We start from the raw sequence: 21,996 nt of genomic DNA on the forward strand, positions 1-21,996 counted from the left end.
GTTCTTGACAAGGGATACACCAAGGCTGATCACGTAAAGAAGATCATCAGAAGCTTACCCAGAAGATGGGGTCCTATGGTGACTGCATTCAAGATTGCAAAGAATCTGAATGAAGTTTCTCTGGAAGAGCTTATCAGTGCCTTGAGAAGTCATGAAATAGAGCTGGACGCAAATGAGCCTCAAAAGAAAGGTAAGTCTATTGCATTAAAATCCAATATCAAGAAATGCACTAACGCTTTTCAGGCTAGAGAAGAAGATCCTGAAGAATCAGAATCTGAAGAAGAAGATGAACTGTCCTTGATCTCCAGAAGGCTAAATCAACTCTGGAAGACCAAGCAAAGGAAGTTCAGAGGCTTCAGAAGTTCAAAGAAATTTGAACGTGGAGAATCTTCTGATGACAGAAGATTTGACAAGAAGAAGGTCATGTGCTATGAATGCAATGAGCCTGGACACTTCAAGAATGAATGTCCAAATCTTCAGAAGGAAAATCCCAAGAAGAAGTTTCATAAGAAGAAAGGTCTTATGGCAACCTGGGATGAGTCAGAAGATGATTCAGACTCTGAAGATGAGCAGGCTAACTGTGCGCTGATGGCGACAGAAGATGACGAATCAGAATCTACATCAGAATCAGATTCTGAGGAGGTATTTTCTGAACTTACTAGAGATGAGTTAGTTTCCGGTCTAACTGAACTTCTGGAACTTAAGTCTCAGATCAGTCTCAAATACAAGAAGCTGAAAAAGCTATTTGAATTTGAGACAAAGAAGCTTGAGTTGGAGAATTCTGAATTAAAAGAAAAACTTTTAAAATTATCCAATAATGTTGGATCTCCTTCTGATTCAGAAAAATCCACTCCTAGTCTAAACCATATTCTGAAAGAATATGATTTAAGTTTCAGGAAGTTCTTATCTAGAAGTATTGGCAGAAGTCAGCTAGCTTCTATGATATATGTTGTGTCTGGAAACAAAAGAGTCGGCATTGGTTTTGAGGGTGAAACCCCATACAAACTTGAACCTGTTGATGAAATGAAATTCACATACAAGCCATTGTATGATCAGTTCAAGTATGGCCACTCCCATGATATTAGGCACACTTCACATGCTCAAAGTTTTCACATAACACACACTAAGAAGCATGTGACACAACCTAGGAAATATCATGAAACTCACATTAAAAATTATCATACTGTTCCTCCTATTGCTTACAATGTTAAACCCAAGTTCAATCAGAACTTGAGAAAATCTAACAAGAAAGGACCCAAGAAAATGTGGGTACCAAAGAAAAAGACTATTTCTTTTGCAGATTCTCTTGGCGACAAAGAAGATAAAAATCAACATGTCATGTCACCTGGACTCAAGTTGGTCTCAACACTTGAAGGGAAGAAGGATTGTCTTCCAAGCTCTGGTTCTTAAATCTGTTGATGAAACTATGTTCGTAGGAGATCAGAAAAGAAAGTTTATTAGTCCTGGAACCATCTGTTTTGTTTGTTCTATAGCAATAATGTTTCGTTCTTAATTATTCTGAATGCTCTAAATGCTACAGAATATACAATATTGAAACATTGATAGTGGACGAATCAATAAATATCTGGGTTGATGATAAACTTGTTTCTGATGAAACAAAGCAGCTTAAGAATTTCTGCAGATACAATTCTGTCGTATCAGAAGCTGCAGAGCTAAGAAGTGAACCTCTAGAAGCTGTGTATATCAGAAGTAATGGATCAGAAGATCATTCAAATTTATATCAGCACACTTCAGAAGGAGTGTTTCCAGAAGAGAAACTTGATCAGATCAGAAGCATTGATCTGAATCTGAAGGTGTAAAGTCTATTCTAAAATTTACAGCTGTCATCTATTATCTGATGGTGAACACGTGTCTGTACGGTTAGTACGAAGCGTGCAGTTGAAAAGACGCCGACCTAGGTAACTGTTATAAATCATTTCATTTACCACGTTCTCTCTCCTTACGTCACTCATCATTTAATAAAATTGATTTCTTTTGATTCTGGAACTGTTCAGTTTATATTTCTTATTATTTTCTTTTTCAAATCCGTCTCTATATATTCTTTTCAAATCATATCTTACATCTTTTTCGCTCCCTTGTCTCTCTCTCTCTTCTTGCATTCTCTCGTTTGAAAAGTTCTTAGCCGTTTTCTAAAAACCCTAATCGAAAACCCAGTTCGCTTTTCTTGATTCGTTTTTGTTCATTCTGCATCCATGGCTGCCTTCTCATCCCAAAATGCTGAGTCATCTGTTCCTCATCATCTCCAAGAAGAAACTTTGCAACTCACCCCTGTTGTTGCATGCTCCATTCCTAAAGATGAGTTGGAAGTTCTGTGTGAACTCATGGTTGACTTTGACAACATTGAAGAAAACCAATTTCACCTTAAAGAAGACATCATCTTTCAAGGATGGACCTCGTTGTTTGCTGAGTTCGTTGGTCCAGTTTATCCGGATCTTGTCAAGGAGTTCTGGGCACATGCTGTGGTTGCTCCAAAATCTATACTTTCTTTCGTCCATGGAAAGTTTGTTGTTATTACTGAAAACATCCTAAGAATGATGTTTGATCTGAAAAACCCTGAAGGGGTTTTTGAGTTTGATCAAAGGGCAGATATGGGAGATGTTCTATCCACTCTTTATCCAAATGTCAAGAAAACAAAACACGTCAAGAATTTGAGAGATGTCTACAGAATCTGGACAAAGATCCTTCTTGGGTGTTTCTACCATAGGAAAGCAACACATGCCTCGGATTTCATCAGTAATGATCAAAGGTATATTCTTTATTGCATTGCCACTCAGAAAAAGGTTGATGCGATTTACATTATCTTCAACCATATGTGGAAATCAGTAAAGGATTCCAGAAACGCTTTCAGAAAAGAAAATGGTGGAACAATCATTCCTTTTGGTAGAATTATTACAAACCTTCTGGTGCATTCCAAGATTGTTGAGAGTCTGGAGTCTGAAGGTATTATCAAAAACCTTGCTGTCACCTCTGGAGCCTGTCTGAATGCTTTTTCTTTAAAGAAGATGAAAATTATTGACACTATCCTCAAAGTTCCTCAACCTCTAGCTGGAACAAGAATCAGAAGAAAACCAGTACTAGCTGACTTTGAAACCTTCTTCAATAGTGAGGTACCTGAAGTCAGAACTAAGTATCTGAAGTCACAAAAAGAGGATAAGAGTCTTAAAGATCAAGACAAAGGTGCTCCTATTAAAGTGAATCGTAAGAAGGAAGAAAGGACCAAAAGAAAGTTTGATCATCCTGCTGCTACCACCAAGAAAGAAGTGGTCCCAGAAGAAGTTATTGCAAAGGTTGTTAAGGCTGTCTCTGCTGATTTTGAGAAGAAAAAGAAGGAAGCCGAGAAAAAGAAGAAGAAGTTAAATAACAATGTTGAGATTGTTGAAGTTGTTGAGAAGAAGAAAACCAGAAAAAGAAAGATGATTCTTCAAGAATCTGATGAAGAAAATGTCTCTCAAGAGGCTGAGAATCAACCAGAAGTTCTGGCTTATGTCAGAAGAAAAGAAATCTCTAGAGGCAAAGCAAAGATTATTGAAGAGCCGAAGAGTAAAAAGCAGAAGAAGACTGAGGATGTGGCCAAAGCTTTTCTGAGAGGTTCCCAAGGTATATGCATCTTTGAACCTGATTCTGTTCTGTTAGAACAAGATTTGTTCTGATCAATTATCTTAGTTTTGATGATAACAATAATATGAATTTTGCTTAAGATAATATGGTACTCTAATCCAATGCAATTTCCCTTTCAGGAAATATATATAAAGAGTACGCATAATTTAGCGCTCAGAAGCTTTGTCTTAAAGGGTTCAGCATGCAACATCAGAACATGGTCTGGCAAGACATCAGAAGATGGTCGAAGCAGAATCAGAACATGGGTCTATGGAAGCATCAGAAGAACAAGAGAACAGAAGCACTGAAGTTCTGATGGTATCACGCTCAGAAGCACTTCAAGGTCAGAAGATCAGAAGATGCTATGCACCAAGCTGTTTGACTCTGATGATATTCAAACGTTGTATTCACAAACATCAGATCAGAAGAAAGTACAAGTGGCAAGCTACGCTGACTGACAAAAGGAACGTTGAAAGCTACTAAAGGCTACGTCAGTAGACACAGCGTGAACAAGGCTCGAGGTAGTTGACAAAAGCGTATAACATTAAATGCGATGCTGTACGGAACACGCAAAGCATTAAATGCACTCAACGGTCATCTTCTCCAACGCCTATAAATATGAAGTTCTGATGAGAAGCAAGGTTAACGATCCTGAACAAGATTATTCAAAAAGACTTGCTGAAACGCTGTTAAATCCAAAACTCAGAATCTTCATCTTCATCAAAGCTCACTACATTGCTTTTGTAATATTTTAGTGAGATTAAGCTTAAACGATTAAGAGAAATATCACAGTTGTGATTATCGCTTTTAAGAAGCAATTGTAATACTCTTAGATTGATTACATTAAGTTGTAAGGAACTAGAGTGATCGTGTGGATCAGAATACTCTAGGAAGTCTTAGGAGTGAACTAAGCAGATTGTAACTAGAGTGATCGTGTTGATCAGTAGACTCTAGAAAAGTCTTAGAGGGTATCTAAGCAGTGTTCCTGGAGTGATCAGTGTGTGATCAGAAGACTCTGGAAGACTTAGTTGCTGACTAAGTGGAAAACCATTGTAATCCGTGCGATTAGTGGATTAAATCCTCAGTTGAGGTAAATCATCTCTGCGGGGGTGGACTGGAGTAGTTTAGTTAACAACGAACCAGGATAAAAATAACTGTGCAATTTATTTTTATCTGTCAAGTTTTTAAAGCTACACTTATTCAAACCCCCCCTTTCTAAGTGTTTTTCTATCCTTCAATTGGCATCAGAGCGCCGGTTCTAAGGTGCAAGCACTTAACCGTGTTTAGAAAAGATTCAGGAAGAGAAAAACGCTTCAGTAAAAGATGGTTGATGAAAGTGAAAAGTCTACACCTACACCTGCATCTACATCTGGCTCTGCTGAGCAATACAACGGTAACAATGGTTATACTAGACCGCCGGTATTTGATGGTGAAAACTTTGAATACTGGAAAGATAAACTGGAAAGTTACTTTCTTGGTCTAGATGGTGATCTATGGGATCTTCTGATGGATGGTTACAAACATCCTGTAAATGCCAGAGGCGTAAAGCTGACAAGGCAAGAAATGGATGATGATCAGAAAAAGCTTTTCAGGAATCATCATAAATGCAGAACTGTTTTGCTGAATGCTATCTCTCATGCTGAATATGAGAAGATATCTAACAGGGAAACGGCTTATGACATATATGAGTCCTTGAAAATGACTCATGAAGGAAATGCTCAAGTCAAGGAGACTAAAGCTCTAGCTTTAATCCAGAAGTATGAAGCCTTCAAGATGGAGGATGATGAAGACATTGAAAAGATGTTTTCAAGATTTCAAACTCTTACTGCTGGATTGAGAGTTCTTGACAAGGGATACACCAAGGCTGATCATGTAAAGAAGATCATCAGAAGCTTACCCAGAAGATGGGGTCCTATGGTGACTGCATTCAAGATTGCAAAGAATCTGAATGAAGTTTCTCTGGAAGAGCTTATCAGTGCCTTGAGGAGTCATGAAATAGAGCTGGACGCAAATGAGCCTCAAAAGAAAGGTAAGTCTATTGCATTAAAATCTAATATCAAGAAATGCACTAACGCTTTTCAGGCTAGAGAAGAAGATCCTGAAGAATCAGAATCTGAAGAAGAAGATGAACTGTCCCTGATCTCCAGAAGGCTAAATCAACTCTGGAAGACCAAGCAGAGGAAGTTCAGAGGCTTCAGAAGTTCAAAGAAATTTGAACGAGGAGAATCTTCTGATGACAGAAGATTTGACAAGAAGAAGGTCATGTGCTATGAATGCAATGAGCCTGGACACTACAAGAATGAATGTCCAAATCTTCAGAAGGAAAATCCCAAGAAGAAGTTTCATAAGAAGAAAAGTCTTATGGCAACCTGGGATGAGTCAGAAGATGATTCAGACTCTGAAGATGAGCAGGCCAACTGTGCGCTGATGGCGACAGAAGATGACGGATCAGAATCTACATCAGAATCAGATTCTGAAGAGGTATTTTCTGAACTTACTAGAGATGAGTTAGTTTCCGGTCTAACTGAACTTCTGGAACTCAAGTCTCAGATTAGTCTCAAATACAAAAAGCTGAAAAAGCTGTTTGAATTTGAAACAAAGAAGCTTGAGTTGGAAAATTCTGAATTAAAAGAAAAACTTTTAAAATTATCCAATAATGTTGGATCTCCTTCTGATTCAGAAAAATCCACTCCTAGTCTAAACCATATTCTGAAAGAATATGATTTAAGTTTCAGGAAGTTCTTATCTAGAAGTATTGGCAGAAGTCAGCTAGCTTCTATGATATATGCTGTGTCTGGAAACAAAAGAGTTGGCATTGGTTTTGAGGGTGAAACCCCATACAAACTTGAACCTGTTGATGAAATGAAAATCACATACAAGCCATTGTATGATCAGTTCAAGTATGGCCACTCCCATGATATTAGGCACACTTCACATGCTCAAAGTTTTCACATAACACACACCAAAAAGCATGTGACACAACCTAGGAAATATCATGAAACTCACATTAAGAATTATCATGCTGTTCCTCCTATTGCTTACAATGTTAAACCTAAGTTCAATCAGAACTTGAGGAGAACTAACAAGAAAGGACCCAAAAAGATGTGGGTACCTAAGGATAAGATTATTCCTATTGCAGATATCCTTGACTGCAAAAAGGACAAAGCACAACATGTCATGGTACCTGGACTCAAGATGTTCTCAACACTTGAAGAGAAGAAGGACTGTCTTCCAAGTTCTGGTACTTAAAGCTGTTGAAAGAACTATGTTCGTAGGAGATCAGAAAAGAAAGTTTATTAGTCTTGGAACCATCTGTTTTGTTTGTCTCTAAAGCATTGGTGTTTCATTCTTGGTTATTCTGAATGCTCTAAATGCTACAGAATATACAATATTGAAACATTGATTGTGGACGAATCAATAAATATCTGGTTTGATGATAAACTTGTTTCTGATGAAACGAAGCAGCTTAAGAATTTCTGCAGATACAATTTTGTCTTATCAGAAGCTGCAGAACAAAGAAGTGAACCTCCAGAAGCTGTGTATATCAGAAGTATTGGATCAGAAGATCATTCAGATTTATATCAGCACACTTCAGAAGGAGTGTTTCCAGAAGAGAAACTTGATCAGATCAGAAGCAGTGATCAGAATCTGAAGGCGTAAAGTCCATTCTGAAATTTACAGCTGTCATCTATTATCTGATGGTGAACACGTGTCTGTACGGTTAGTACAAAGCGTGCAGTTGAAAAGACGCCGACCTAGGTAACTGTTTTAAATCATTTCATTTACCACGTTCTCTCTCCTTACGTCACTCATCATTTAATAAAATTGATTTCTTTTGATTCTGGAACTGTTCAGTTTATATTTCTTATTATTTTCCTTTTCAAATCCGTCTCTATATATTCTTTTCAAATCATATCTTACATCTTTTTCGCTCCTTTGTCTCTCTCTCTCTCTTTGCATTCTCTTGTTTGAAAAGTTCTTAGCCGTTTTCTAAAAACCCTAATCGAAAACCCAGTCCGTTTTTCTTGTTCGTTTTTGTTCATTCTGCATCCATGGCTGCCTTCTCATCCCAAAATGCTGAGTCATCTGTTCCTCATCATCTCCAAGAAGAAACTTTGCAACTCACTCCTGTTGTTGCATGCTCCATTCCTAAAGATGAATTAGAAGTTCTGTGTGAACTCATGGTTGACTTTGACAACCTTGAAGAAAACCAATTCCACCTTAAAGAAGACATCATCTTTCAAGGATGGACCTCGTTGTTCGCTGAGTTTGTTGGTCCAGTTTATCCGGACCTTGTCAAGGAGTTCTGGGTACATGCTGTGGTTGCTCCAAAATCTATAATTTCTTTCGTTCATGGAAAGTTTGTTGTTATTACTGAAAACATCCTAAGAATGATGTTTGATCTGAAAAACCCTGAAGGGGTTTATGAGTTTGATCAAAGGGCAGATATGGGAGATGTCCTATCCACTCTTTATCCAAATGTCAAGAAAACAAAATACGTCAAGGAATTGAGAGATGTCTACAGAATCTGGGCAAAGATCCTTCTTGGGTGTTTCTACCATAGGAAATCAACACATGCCTCGGATTTCATCAGTAATGATCAAAGGTATATTCTTTATTGCATTGCCACTCAGAAGAAGGTTGATGCGATTTACATTATCTTCAACCATATGTGGAAAGCAGTAAAGGATTCCAGAAACGCTTTCAGAAAAGAAAATGGTGGAACAATCATTCCTTTTGGTAGAATTCTTACAAACCTTCTGGTGCATTCCAAGATTGTTGAGAGTCTGGAGTCTGAAGGTATTATCAAAGACCTTGCTGTCACCTCTGGAGCTTGTCTGAATGCGTTTTCTCTAAAGAAGATGAAAATAATTGACACTATCCTCAAAGTTCCTAAACCTCTAGCTGGAACAAGAATCAGAAGAAAACCAGTACTAGCTGACTTTGAAACCTTCTTCAATAGTGAGGTACCTGAAGTCAGAACTAAGTATCTGAAGTCACAAAAAGAGGATAAGAGTCTTAAAGATCAAGACAAAGGTGCTCCTATTAAAGTGAATCGTAAGAAGGAAGAAAGGACCAAAAGAAAGTTTGATCATCCTGCTGCTACCACCAATAAAGAAGTGATCCCAGAAGAAGTCATTGCAAAGGTTGCTAAGGCTGTTTCTGCTGATTTTGAGAAGAAAAAGAAGGAAGCTGAGAAAAAGAAGAAGAAGTCAAATAACGATGCTGAGATTATTGAAGTTGTTGAGAAGAAGAAAATCAGAAAAAGAAAGATGATTATTCAAGAATCTGATGAAGAAAATATCTCTCAAGAGGCTGAGAATCAACCAGAAGTTCTGGCATATGTCAGAAGAAAAGAAATCGCTAGCGGCAAAACAAAGATTATTGAAGAGCCGAAGAGTAAGAAGCAGAAGAAGACTGAGGATATGGCCAAAGCCTTTCTGAGAGGTTCCAAAGGTATATGCATTTCTGAACCTAATTCTGTTCCTGCTGTTTGTTCAGAAGCTGCACCAATAGAGATTGTCCCTACACCTGAACCAGAAAAAGCCACATCAGAATCACCTGTTTTTGTCCATGTTCTTACACCTCCATCTTCTCCTTTAACCATTCCTTCCTCTCCACCTACCATAAATCCTGTTCTGGATATACCACCCCTTCAAACTCTCTTTCCATCTCAACCTTCTCTCAACGCCACTCTTGAACATACTCCCTCCACCTCTCAAAACAATCCTTGTGATTCTCCTTTTCCAACCTCTGCATCACATGAGCAGCTGCTCCGTGATTGCAACTACACTCCCAAGCCTCGTCCTGAAGCTGAAGTGGTAGTGTTAGATTCTGATACTGAAGCAGAATCTTCTTATAGGTTGGATAGAGAACCTCATCCGTACTTCACTTCCAAACCTGCCTTTTCAAAAACCCAAATAAAATCCCGCCCCGTATATCCTATTGGTGTAGTTTTTGAAAACATAAAGAGGAATCTCAGAAGTACCTTTGATACTCTCAGACTCGCTGAAAGTTCTGGATTGAATGATGTTGCTATGCGGAACTTCTGGAGGATCTTTCGCAGAGAATCAGATGCTCTGTTTTTAGAACTTCAGGAAGCCTGTGTAGCTGCTGCCCCACGACCTCGTGGAATTCTGAGGAATTATGAAGACTTCTGGTTTGCTCGTCTCAAAGGAAGATATCTTTTGGAAGAGAAGCCCTTCTTGGATGAGATGGAACAATTAAGACTCGTTGCTGCATTGGAAGCCAATCCTTGCAGGGAGATTGTGGTTTGGATACCTCAATATCCTGTTCTGCTCGGAGATTTCAAGACTCTCTTTGACTATCTGAGGGAAAACCCGTCTGAGAAAGATCCAAACCTGGTCATTCCAGAAGTTGTTGACCCACCAGAAGTTGAAGGTCCTTCTGCTCCCAGGAATCTAGCTGCCATTCTTCAGGCACTTGAAAATGGAGACTCGGAAATTCCTGCTGCAGAATATGGAGATGCTTCTATGCAAGAAGCAGATGCTGAAGATCATGTTGCTAAAACTGTTCCTGTTGAGGAAATCCCTGCAAATGATCTATCTATGGAAGCTGCAGATCAACATGCTATTCCTGTGGTTGAAAGCGGTGAAGCTTCTTCTGATGAATCTTCTCGTCTTGCAAGGACTCTAGAAGAAATTCAGAAGAGACAGGATGAGCAAAGCTCACTCAATGATCAGTATAGTGCTTTCATGGTGAGGCAAGAAGGACACAACAATATGGTTCAAGAGATGCTGACCAAGATCTTGTCAAGACTAGGGCCATCTTAGATTGAGTCTGCGTTGTTTCTTTCTTCTCGTTGCATCTGTCTTTGTGCATCTGATCTTTCTTATCTTCATGTACTTCTGTACCTGCTGTTTGAACCTTCAATGAAATCATCTTCTTCCTCCGTGTGTTTCGTTGGTTTATCTCTGAATCTTTTTTGCTTTTTGATGATATGACAAAAAGGGGGAGAAAGATAAATGATAAATAATTTGATTAATCTATCAGTTGCTGGGTAAAGCTCCCACACATTCTCTAACAAGAACTGCAAGTTCTATATGGTTTAAGTGTTTTGCAGGTATAAAGAAGTGAAGAGAATCTTCAAAGCAAACACAGAAGCAAAACCATGGAAACTGAAGCAAGCCGAGTGCTGTCAAGCTTCAGAGATCAGAAGCAAGAAAGCTTCAAGAATCAGAAGCACTGATAATAGAATTTGATCCATATTTGTCTATTTGTTTTGACAAAATTCTATTTGCTCTGATACATTATTTTAGCCTATATGGCTCTGATACATATAATGTTATAGCTCTGATACATATAATGTGTTAGAATATACATTTTATGTTCTGACTCGTTCATGCTGACTTTTGTCGTTTAGTGTTTGTTTTGTAACATTTCAGGATGTAGAGATGCTCTGATGATGCTCTGGTACATTCAACAATGTTCTGATACAAATCTAGCATGAAGTGATGTTGGTAGAAATTCAAAGCTCTGAAGCTATCCGAGGGAAGCAGAAATTCAAAGCTGTGAATGTTCTAAAGATCCAGAAAACTCAAGTTCTGAAGCTGTCCTAAATGGAAGCAGAAACCAGAAGCTGTGAATGTTCAGAAGATCAAAGAAATTCAAGTTCTGAAGCTGTCCTGAATGGAAGCAGAAATCAGAAGCTGTGAATGTTCAAAAGATCAAAGAAATTCAAGTTCTGAAGCTGTCCTAGATGGAAGCAGGAATCAGAAGCTGTGAGTGTTCTAGGGATCTAAAGAAATTCTAGTTCTGAAGCTGTCCAATGGAAGCAGAAGTCAGAAGCTATGAATTCTCTAAAGACAAAAGCTTATATGATCGTCTCTACCGAAATAATCAGGGAAGTCTTTTATTAAAGTTCTTCGAGTATTTATTTCAGGGGGAGATTATTTATCTCAGGGGGAGATTGTTAATCTCAGGGGGAGACATATTCATATGCTTATGCTATAGCTGTGTAATTTGTCTTTTGCCGACTGTTCTTTCTGATCGCAAATTCATATCATTTATATATGTTTTTGTCATCATCAAAAAGGGGGAGATTGTTAGAACAAGATTTGTTCTGATCAATTATCTTAGTTTTGATGATAACAATAATATGAATTTTGCTTAAGATAATATGGTACTCTAATCCAATGCAATTTCCCTTTCAGGAAATATATATAAAGAGTACGCATAATTCAGCGCTCAGAAGCTTTGTCTCAAAGGGTTCAGCATGCAACATCAGAACATGGTCTGGCAAGACATCAGAAGATGGTCGAAGCAGAATCAGAACATGGGTCTATGGAAGCATCAGAAGAACAAGAGAACAGAAGCACTGAAGTTCTGATGGTATCACGCTCAGAAGCACTTCAAGGTCAGAAGATCAGAAGATGATATGCACCAAGCTGTTTGACTCTGATGATATTCAAACGTTGTATTCACAAACATCAGATCAGAAGAAAGTACAAGTGGCAAGCTACGCTGACTGACAAAAGGAACGTTGAAAGCTACTAAAGGCTACGTCAGTAGACACAGCGTGAACAAGGCTCGAGGTAGTTGACAAAAGCGTATAACATTAAATGCGATGTTGTACGGAACACGCAAAGCATTAAATGCACTCAACGGTCATCTTCTCCAACGCCTATAAATATGAAGTTCTGATGAGAAGCAAGGTTAACGATCCTGAACAAGATTATTCAAAAAGACTTGCTGAAACGCTGTTAAATCCAAAACTCAGAATCTTCATCTTCATCAAAGCTCACTACATTGCTTTTGTAATATTTTAGTGAGATTAAGCTTAAACGATTAAGAGAAATATCACAGTTGTGATTATCGCTTTTAAGAAGCAATTGTAATACTCTTAGATTGATTACATTAAGTTGTAAGGAACTAGAGTGATCGTGTGGATCAGAATACTCTAGGAAGTCTTAGGAGTGAACTAAGCAGATTGTAACTAGAGTGATCGTGTTGATCAGTAGACTCTAGAAAAGTCTTAGAGGGTATCTAAGCAGTGTTCCTGGAGTGATCAGTGTGTGATCAGAAGACTCTGGAAGACTTAGTTGCTGACTAAGTGGAAAACCATTGTAATCCGTGCGATTAGTGGATTAAATCCTCAGTTGAGGTAAATCATCTCTGCGGGGGTGGACTGGAGTAGTTTAGTTAACAACGAACCAGGATAAAAATAACTGTGCAATTTATTTTTATCTGTCAAGTTTTTAAAGCTACACTTATTCAAACCCCCCCTTTCTAAGTGTTTTTCTATCCTTCAATTGGCATCAGAGCGTCGGTTCTAAGGTGCAAGCACTTAACCGTGTTTAGAAAAGATTCAGGAAGAGAAAAACGCTTCAGTAAAAGATGGTTGATGAAAGTGAAAAGTCTACACCTACACCTGCATCTACATCTGGCTCTGCTGAGCAATACAACGGTAACAATGGTTATACTAGACCGCCGGTATTTGATGGTGAAAACTTTGAATACTGGAAAGATAAACTGGAAAGTTACTTTCTTGGTCTAGATGGTGATCTATGGGATCTTCTGATGGATGGTTACAAACATCCTGTAAATGCCAGAGGCGTAAAGCTGACAAGGCAAGAAATGGATGATGATCAGAAAAAGCTTTTCAGGAATCATCATAAATGCAGAACTGTTTTGCTGAATGCTATCTCTCATGCTGAATATGAGAAGATATCTAACAGGGAAACGGCTTATGACATATATGAGTCCTTGAAAATGACTCATGAAGGAAATGCTCAAGTCAAGGAGACTAAAGCTCTAGCTTTAATCCAGAAGTATGAAGCCTTCAAGATGGAGGATGATGAAGACATTGAAAAGATGTTTTCAAGATTTCAAACTCTTACTGCTGGATTGAGAGTTCTTGACAAGGGATACACCAAGGCTGATCATGTAAAGAAGATCATCAGAAGCTTACCCAGAAGATGGGGTCCTATGGTGACTGCATTCAAGATTGCAAAGAATCTGAATGAAGTTTCTCTGGAAGAGCTTATCAGTGCCTTGAGGAGTCATGAAATAGAGCTGGACGCAAATGAGCCTCAAAAGAAAGGTAAGTCTATTGCATTAAAATCTAATATCAAGAAATGCACTAACGCTTTTCAGGCTAGAGAAGAAGATCCTGAAGAATCAGAATCTGAAGAAGAAGATGAACTGTCCCTGATCTCCAGAAGGCTAAATCAACTCTGGAAGACCAAGCAGAGGAAGTTCAGAGGCTTCAGAAGTTCAAAGAAATTTGAACGAGGAGAATCTTCTGATGACAGAAGATTTGACAAGAAGAAGGTCATGTGCTATGAATGCAATGAGCCTGGACACTACAAGAATGAATGTCCAAATCTTCAGAAGGAAAATCCCAAGAAGAAGTTTCATAAGAAGAAAAGTCTTATGGCAACCTGGGATGAGTCAGAAGATGATTCAGACTCTGAAGATGAGCAGGCCAACTGTGCGCTGATGGCGACAGAAGATGACGGATCAGAATCTACATCAGAATCAGATTCTGAAGAGGTATTTTCTGAACTTACTAGAGATGAGTTAGTTTCCGGTCTAACTGAACTTCTGGAACTCAAGTCTCAGATTAGTCTCAAATACAAAAAGCTGAAAAAGCTGTTTGAATTTGAAACAAAGAAGCTTGAGTTGGAAAATTCTGAATTAAAAGAAAAACTTTTAAAATTATCCAATAATGTTGGATCTCCTTCTGATTCAGAAAAATCCACTCCTAGTCTAAACCATATTCTGAAAGAATATGATTTAAGTTTCAGGAAGTTCTTATCTAGAAGTATTGGCAGAAGTCAGCTAGCTTCTATGATATATGCTGTGTCTGGAAACAAAAGAGTTGGCATTGGTTTTGAGGGTGAAACCCCATACAAACTTGAACCTGTTGATGAAATGAAAATCACATACAAGCCATTGTATGATCAGTTCAAGTATGGCCACTCCCATGATATTAGGCACACTTCACATGCTCAAAGTTTTCACATAACACACACCAAAAAGCATGTGACACAACCTAGGAAATATCATGAAACTCACATTAAGAATTATCATGCTGTTCCTCCTATTGCTTACAATGTTAAACCTAAGTTCAATCAGAACTTGAGGAGAACTAACAAGAAAGGACCCAAAAAGATGTGGGTACCTAAGGATAAGATTATTCCTATTGCAGATATCCTTGACTGCAAAAAGGACAAAGCACAACATGTCATGGTACCTGGACTCAAGATGTTCTCAACACTTGAAGAGAAGAAGGACTGTCTTCCAAGTTCTGGTACTTAAAGCTGTTGAAAGAACTATGTTCGTAGGAGATCAGAAAAGAAAGTTTATTAGTCTTGGAACCATCTGTTTTGTTTGTCTCTAAAGCATTGGTGTTTCATTCTTGGTTATTCTGAATGCTCTAAATGCTACAGAATATACAATATTGAAACATTGATTGTGGACGAATCAATAAATATCTGGTTTGATGATAAACTTGTTTCTGATGAAACGAAGCAGCTTAAGAATTTCTGCAGATACAATTTTGTCTTATCAGAAGCTGCAGAACAAAGAAGTGAACCTCCAGAAGCTGTGTATATCAGAAGTATTGGATCAGAAGATCATTCAGATTTATATCAGCACACTTCAGAAGGAGTGTTTCCAGAAGAGAAACTTGATCAGATCAGAAGCAGTGATCAGAATCTGAAGGCGTAAAGTCCATTCTGAAATTTACAGCTGTCATCTATTATCTGATGGTGAACACGTGTCTGTACGGTTAGTACAAAGCGTGCAGTTGAAAAGACGCCGACCTAGGTAACTGTTTTAAATCATTTCATTTACCACGTTCTCTCTCCTTACGTCACTCATCATTTAATAAAATTGATTTCTTTTGATTCTGGAACTGTTCAGTTTATATTTCTTATTATTTTCCTTTTCAAATCCGTCTCTATATATTCTTTTCAAATCATATCTTACATCTTTTTCGCTCCTTTGTCTCTCTCTCTCTCTTTGCATTCTCTTGTTTGAAAAGTTCTTAGCCGTTTTCTAAAAACCCTAATCGAAAACCCAGTCCGTTTTTCTTGTTCGTTTTTGTTCATTCTGCATCCATGGCTGCCTTCTCATCCCAAAATGCTGAGTCATCTGTTCCTCATCATCTCCAAGAAGAAACTTTGCAACTCACTCCTGTTGTTGCATGCTCCATTCCTAAAGATGAATTGGAAGTTCTGTCTGAACTCATGGTTGACTTTGACAACCTTGAAGAAAACCAATTCCACCTTAAATAAGACATCATCTTTCAAGGATGGACCTCGTTGTTCGCTGAGTTTGTTGGTCCAGTTTATCCGGACCTTGTCAAGGAGTTCTGGGTACATGCTGTGGTTGCTCCAAAATCTATAATTTCTTTCGTTCATGGAAAGTTTGTTGTTATTACTGAAAACATCCTAAGAATGATGTTTGATCTGAAAAACCCTGAAGGGGTTTATGAGTTTGATCAAAGGGCAGATATGGGAGATGTCCTATCCACTCTTTATCCAAATGTCAAGAAAACAAAATACGTCAAGGAATTGAGAGATGTCTACAGAATCTGGGCAAAGATCCTTCTTGGGTGTTTCTACCATAGGAAATCAACACATGCCTCGGATTTCATCAGTAATGATCAAAGGTATATTCTTTATTGCATTGCCACTCAGAAGAAGGTTGATGCGATTTACATTATCTTCAACCATATGTGGAAAGCAGTAAAGGATTCCAGAAACGCTTTCAGAAAAGAAAATGGTGGAACAATCATTCCTTTTGGTAGAATTCTTACAAACCTTCTGGTGCATTCCAAGATTGTTGAGAGTCTGGAGTCTGAAGGTATTATCAAAGACCTTGCTGTCACCTCTGGAGCTTGTCTGAATGCGTTTTCTCTAAAGAAGATGAAAATGATTGACACTATCCTCAAAGTTCCTAAACCTCTAGCTGGAACAAGAATCAGAAGAAAACCAGTACTAGCTGACTTTGAAACCTTCTTCAATAGTGAGGTACCTGAAGTCAGAACTAAGTATCTGAAGTCACAAAAAGAGGATAAGAGTCTTAAAGATCAAGACAAAGGTGCTCCTATTAAAGTGAATCGTAAGAAGGAAGAAAGGACCAAAAGAAAGTTTGATCATCCTGCTGCTACCACCAATAAAGAAGTGATCCCAGAAGAAGTCATTGCAAAGGTTGCTAAGGCTGTTTCTGCTGATTTTGAGAAGAAAAAGAAGGAAGCTGAGAAAAAGAAGAAGAAGTCAAATAACGATGCTGAGATTATTGAAGTTGTTGAGAAGAAGAAAATCAGAAAAAGAAAGATGATTATTCAAGAATCTGATGAAGAAAATATCTCTCAAGAGGCTGAGAATCAACCAGAAGTTCTGGCATATGTCAGAAGAAAAGAAATCGCTAGCGGCAAAACAAAGATTATTGAAGAGCCGAAGAGTAAGAAGCAGAAGAAGACTGAGGATGTGGCCAAAGCCTTTCTGAGAGGTTCCAAAGGTATATGCATTTCTGAACCTAATTCTGTTCCTGCTGTTTGTTCAGAAGCTGCACCAATAGAGATTGTCCCTACACCTGAACCAGAAAAAGCCACATCAGAATCACCTGTTTTTGTCCATGTTCTTACACCTCCATCTTCTCCTTTAACCATTCCTTCCTCTCCACCTACCATAAATCCTGTTCTGGATATACCACCCCTTCAAACTCTCTTTCCATCTCAACCTTCTCTCAACGCCACTCTTGAACATACTCCCTCCACCTCTCAAAACAATCCTTGTGATTCTCCTTTTCCAACCTCTGCATCACATGAGCAGCTGCTCCGTGATTGCAACTACACTCCCAAGCCTCGTCCTGAAGCTGAAGTGGTAGTGTTAGATTCTGATACTGAAGCAGAATCTTCTTATAGGTTGGATAGAGAACCTCATCCGTACTTCACTTCCAAACCTGCCTTTTCAAAAACCCAAATAAAATCCCGCCCCGTATATCCTATTGGTGTAGTTTTTGAAAACATAAAGAGGAATCTCAGAAGTACCTTTGATACTCTCAAACTCGCTGAAAGTTCTGGATTGAATGATGTTGCTATGCGGAACTTCTGGAGGATCTTTCGCAGAGAATCAGATGCTCTGTTTTTAGAACTTCAGGAAGCCTGTGTAGCTGCTGCCCCATGACCTCGTGGAATTCTGAGGAATTATGAAGACTTCTGGTTTGCTCGTCTCAAAGGAAGATGTCTTTTGGAAGAGAAGCCCTTCTTGGATGAGATGGAACAATTAAGACTCGCTGCTGCATTGGAAGCCAATCCTTGCAGGGAGATTGTGGTTTGGATACCTCAATATCCTGTTCTGCTCGGAGATTTCAAGACTCTCTTTGACTATCTGAGGGAAAACCCGTCTGAGAAAGATCCAAACCTGGTCATTCCAGAAGTTGTTGACCCACCAGAAGTTGAAGGTCCTTCTGCTCCCAGGAATCTAGCTGCCATTCTTCAGGCACTTGAAAATGGAGACTCGGAAATTCCTGCTGCAGAATATGGAGATGCTTCTATGCAAGAAGCAGATGCTGAAGATCATGTTGCTAAAACTGTTCCTGTTGAGGAAATCCCTGCAAATGATCTATCTATGGAAGCTGCAGATCAACATGCTATTCCTGTGGTTGAAAGCGGTGAAGCTTCTTCTGATGAATCTTCTCGTCTTGCAAGGACTCTAGAAGAAATTCAGAAGAGACAGGATGAGCAAAGCTCACTCAATGATCAGTATAGTGCTTTCATGGTGAGGCAAGAAGGACACAACAATATGGTTCAAGAGATGCTGACCAAGATCTTGTCAAGACTAGGGCCATCTTAGATTGAGTCTGCGTTGTTTCTTTCTTCTCGTTGCATCTGTCTTTGTGCATCTGATCTTTCTTATCTTCATGTACTTCTGTACCTGCTGTTTGAACCTTCAATGAAATCATCTTCTTCCTCCGTGTGTTTCGTTGGTTTATCTCTGAATCTTTTTTGCTTTTTGATGATATGACAAAAAGGGGGAGAAAGATAAATGATAAATGATTTGATTAATCTATCAGTTGCTGGGTAAAGCTCCCACACATTCTCTAACAAGAACTGCAAGTTCTATATGGTTTAAGTGTTTTGCAGGTATAAAGAAGTGAAGAGAATCTTCAAAGCAAACACAGAAGCAAAACCATGGAAACTGAAGCAAGCCGAGTGCTGTCAAGCTTCAGAGATCAGAAGCAAGAAAGCTTCAAGAATCAGAAGCACTGATAATAGAATTTGATCCATATTTGTCTATTTGTTTTGACAAAATTCTATTTGCTCTGATACATTATTTTAGCCTATATGGCTCTGATACATATAATGTTATAGCTCTGATACATATAATGTGTTAGAATATACATTTTATGTTCTGACTCGTTCATGCTGACTTTTGTCGTTTAGTGTTTGTTCTGTAACATTTCAGGATGTAGAGATGCTCTGATGATGCTCTGGTACATTCAACAATGTTCTGATACAAATCTAGCATGAAGTGATGTTGGTAGAAATTCAAAGCTCTGAAGCTATCCGAGGGAAGCAGAAATTCAAAGCTGTGAATGTTCTAAAGATCCAGAAAACTCAAGTTCTGAAGCTGTCCTAAATGGAAGCAGAAACCAGAAGCTGTGAATGTTCAGAAGATCAAAGAAATTCAAGTTCTGAAGCTGTCCTGAATGGAAGCAGAAATCAGAAGCTGTGAATGTTCAGAAGATCAAAGAAATTCAAGTTCTGAAGCTGTCCTAGATGGAAGCAGGAATCAGAAGCTGTGAGTGTTCTAGGGATCTAAAGAAATTCTAGTTCTGAAGCTGTCCAATGGAAGCAGAAGTCAGAAGCTATGAATTCTCTAAAGACAAAAGCTTATATGATCGTCTCTACCGAAATAATCAGGGAAGTCTTTTATTAAAGTTCTTCGAGTATTTATTTCAGGGGGAGATTATTTATCTCAGGGGGAGATTGTTAATCTCAGGGGGAGACATATTCATATGCTTATGCTATAGCTGTGTAATTTGTCTTTTGCCGACTGTTCTTTCTGATCGCAAATTCATATCATTTATATATGTTTTTGTCATCATCAAAAAGGGGGAGATTGTTAGAACAAGATTTGTTCTGATCAATTATCTTAGTTTTGATGATAACAATAATATGAATTTTGCTTAAGATAATATGGTACTCTAATCCAATGCAATTTCCCTTTCAGGAAATATATATAAAGAGTACGCATAATTCAGCGCTCAGAAGCTTTGTCTCAAAGGGTTCAGCATGCAACATCAGAACATGGTCTGGCAAGACATCAGAAGATGGTCGAAGCAGAATCAGAACATGGGTCTATGGAAGCATCAGAAGAACAAGAGAACAGAAGCACTGAAGTTCTGATGGTATCACGCTCAGAAGCACTTCAAGGTCAGAAGATCAGAAGATGCTATGCACCAAGCTGTTTGACTCTGATGATATTCAAACGTTGTATTCACAAACATCAGATCAGAAGAAAGTACAAGTGGCAAGCTACGCTGACTGACAAAAGGAACGTTGAAAGCTACTAAAGGCTACGTCAGTAGACACAGCGTGAACAAGGCTCGAGGTAGTTGACAAAAGCGTATAACATTAAATGCGATGCTGTACGGAACACGCAAAGCATTAAATGCACTCAACGGTCATCTTCTCCAACGCCTATAAATATGAAGTTCTGATGAGAAGCAAGGTTAACGATCCTGAACAAGATTATTCAAAAAGACTTGCTGAAACGCTGTTAAATCCAAAACTCAGAATCTTCATCTTCATCAAAGCTCACTACATTGCTTTTGTAATATTTTAGTGAGATTAAGCTTAAACGATTAAGAGAAATATCACAGTTGTGATTATCGCTTTTAAGAAGCAATTGTAATACTCTTAGATTGATTACATTAAGTTGTAAGGAACTAGAGTGATCGTGTGGATCAGAATACTCTAGGAAGTCTTAGGAGTGAACTAAGCAGATTGTAACTAGAGTGATCGTGTTGATCAGTAGACTCTAGAAAAGTCTTAGAGGGTATCTAAGCAGTGTTCCTGGAGTGATCAGTGTGTGATCAGAAGACTCTGGAAGACTTAGTTGCTGACTAAGTGGAAAACCATTGTAATCCGTGCGATTAGTGGATTAAATCCTCAGTTGAGGTAAATCATCTCTGCGGGGGTGGACTGGAGTAGTTTAGTTAACAACGAACCAGGATAAAAATAACTGTGCAATTTATTTTTATCTGTCAAGTTTTTAAAGCTACACTTATTCAAACCCCCCCTTTCTAAGTGTTTTTCTATCCTTCATGTTCCTGCTGTTAGTTCAGAAGTTGCACCAATAGAGGTTGTCCCTACACCTGAACCAGAAAAAGCCACATCTGAATCACCGGTTTTTGTCCATGTTCTTACACCTCCATCTTCTCCTATAACCTTTCCTTCCTCTCCACCTACCATAAATCCTGTTCTGGATATACCACCCCTTCAAACTCTCTTTCCATCTCAACCTTCTCTCAATACCACCTTTGAACATACTCCTTCCACCTCTCAAAACAATCTTTGTGATTCTCCTCTTCCAACCTCTGCATCACATGAGCAGCTGCTCCGTGATTGCAACTACACTCACAAGCCTCGTCCTGAAGCTGAAGTGGTAGTATTAGATTCTGATACTGAAGCAGAATCTTCTTATAGGTTGGATAGAGAACCTCATCCGTACTTCACTTCCAACCCCGCCTTTTCAAAAACCCAAATAAAATTCCGCCCTGTATATCCTATTGGTGTAGTTTTTGAAAACATAAAGAGGAATCTCAGAAGTACCTTTGATACTCTCAAAATTGCTGAAAGTTCTGGATTGAATGATGTTGCTATGCGGAACTTCTGGAGGATTTTTCGCAGAGAATCAGATGCTCTGTTTTTAGAACTTCAGGAAGCCTGTGTAGCTGCTGCCCCACGGCCTCGTGGAATTCTGAGGAATTATGAAGACTTCTGGTTTGCTAGTCTCAAAGGAAGACATCTGTTGGAAGAGAAGCCCTTCTTGGATGAGATGGAACAATTAAGATTGGCTGCTGAAATGGAAGCAAATCCTTGCAGGGAGATTGTGGTCTGGATACCTCAATATCCTGTTCTACTTGGGGACTTCAAGACTCTCTTTGACTATCTGAGGGAAAATCCTTCTGAGAAAGATCCAAGCTTGGTCATTCCAGAAGTTGTTGACCCACCAGTAGTTGAAGGTCCTTCTGCTCCCAGGAATCTAGCTGCCATTCTTCAGGCACTTGAAAATGGAGACTCGGAAATTCCTGCTGCAGAATATGGAGATGCGTCTATGCAAGAAGCAGATGCTGAAGATCATGTTGCTGAATCAGATCCTGTTGAGGAAATCCCTG

The sequence above is a fragment of the Vicia villosa genome, linkage group LG1 (assembly GCF_029867415.1).
Source record: "Vicia villosa cultivar HV-30 ecotype Madison, WI linkage group LG1, Vvil1.0, whole genome shotgun sequence".
Lineage (NCBI taxonomy): Eukaryota > Viridiplantae > Streptophyta > Magnoliopsida > Fabales > Fabaceae > Vicia > Vicia villosa.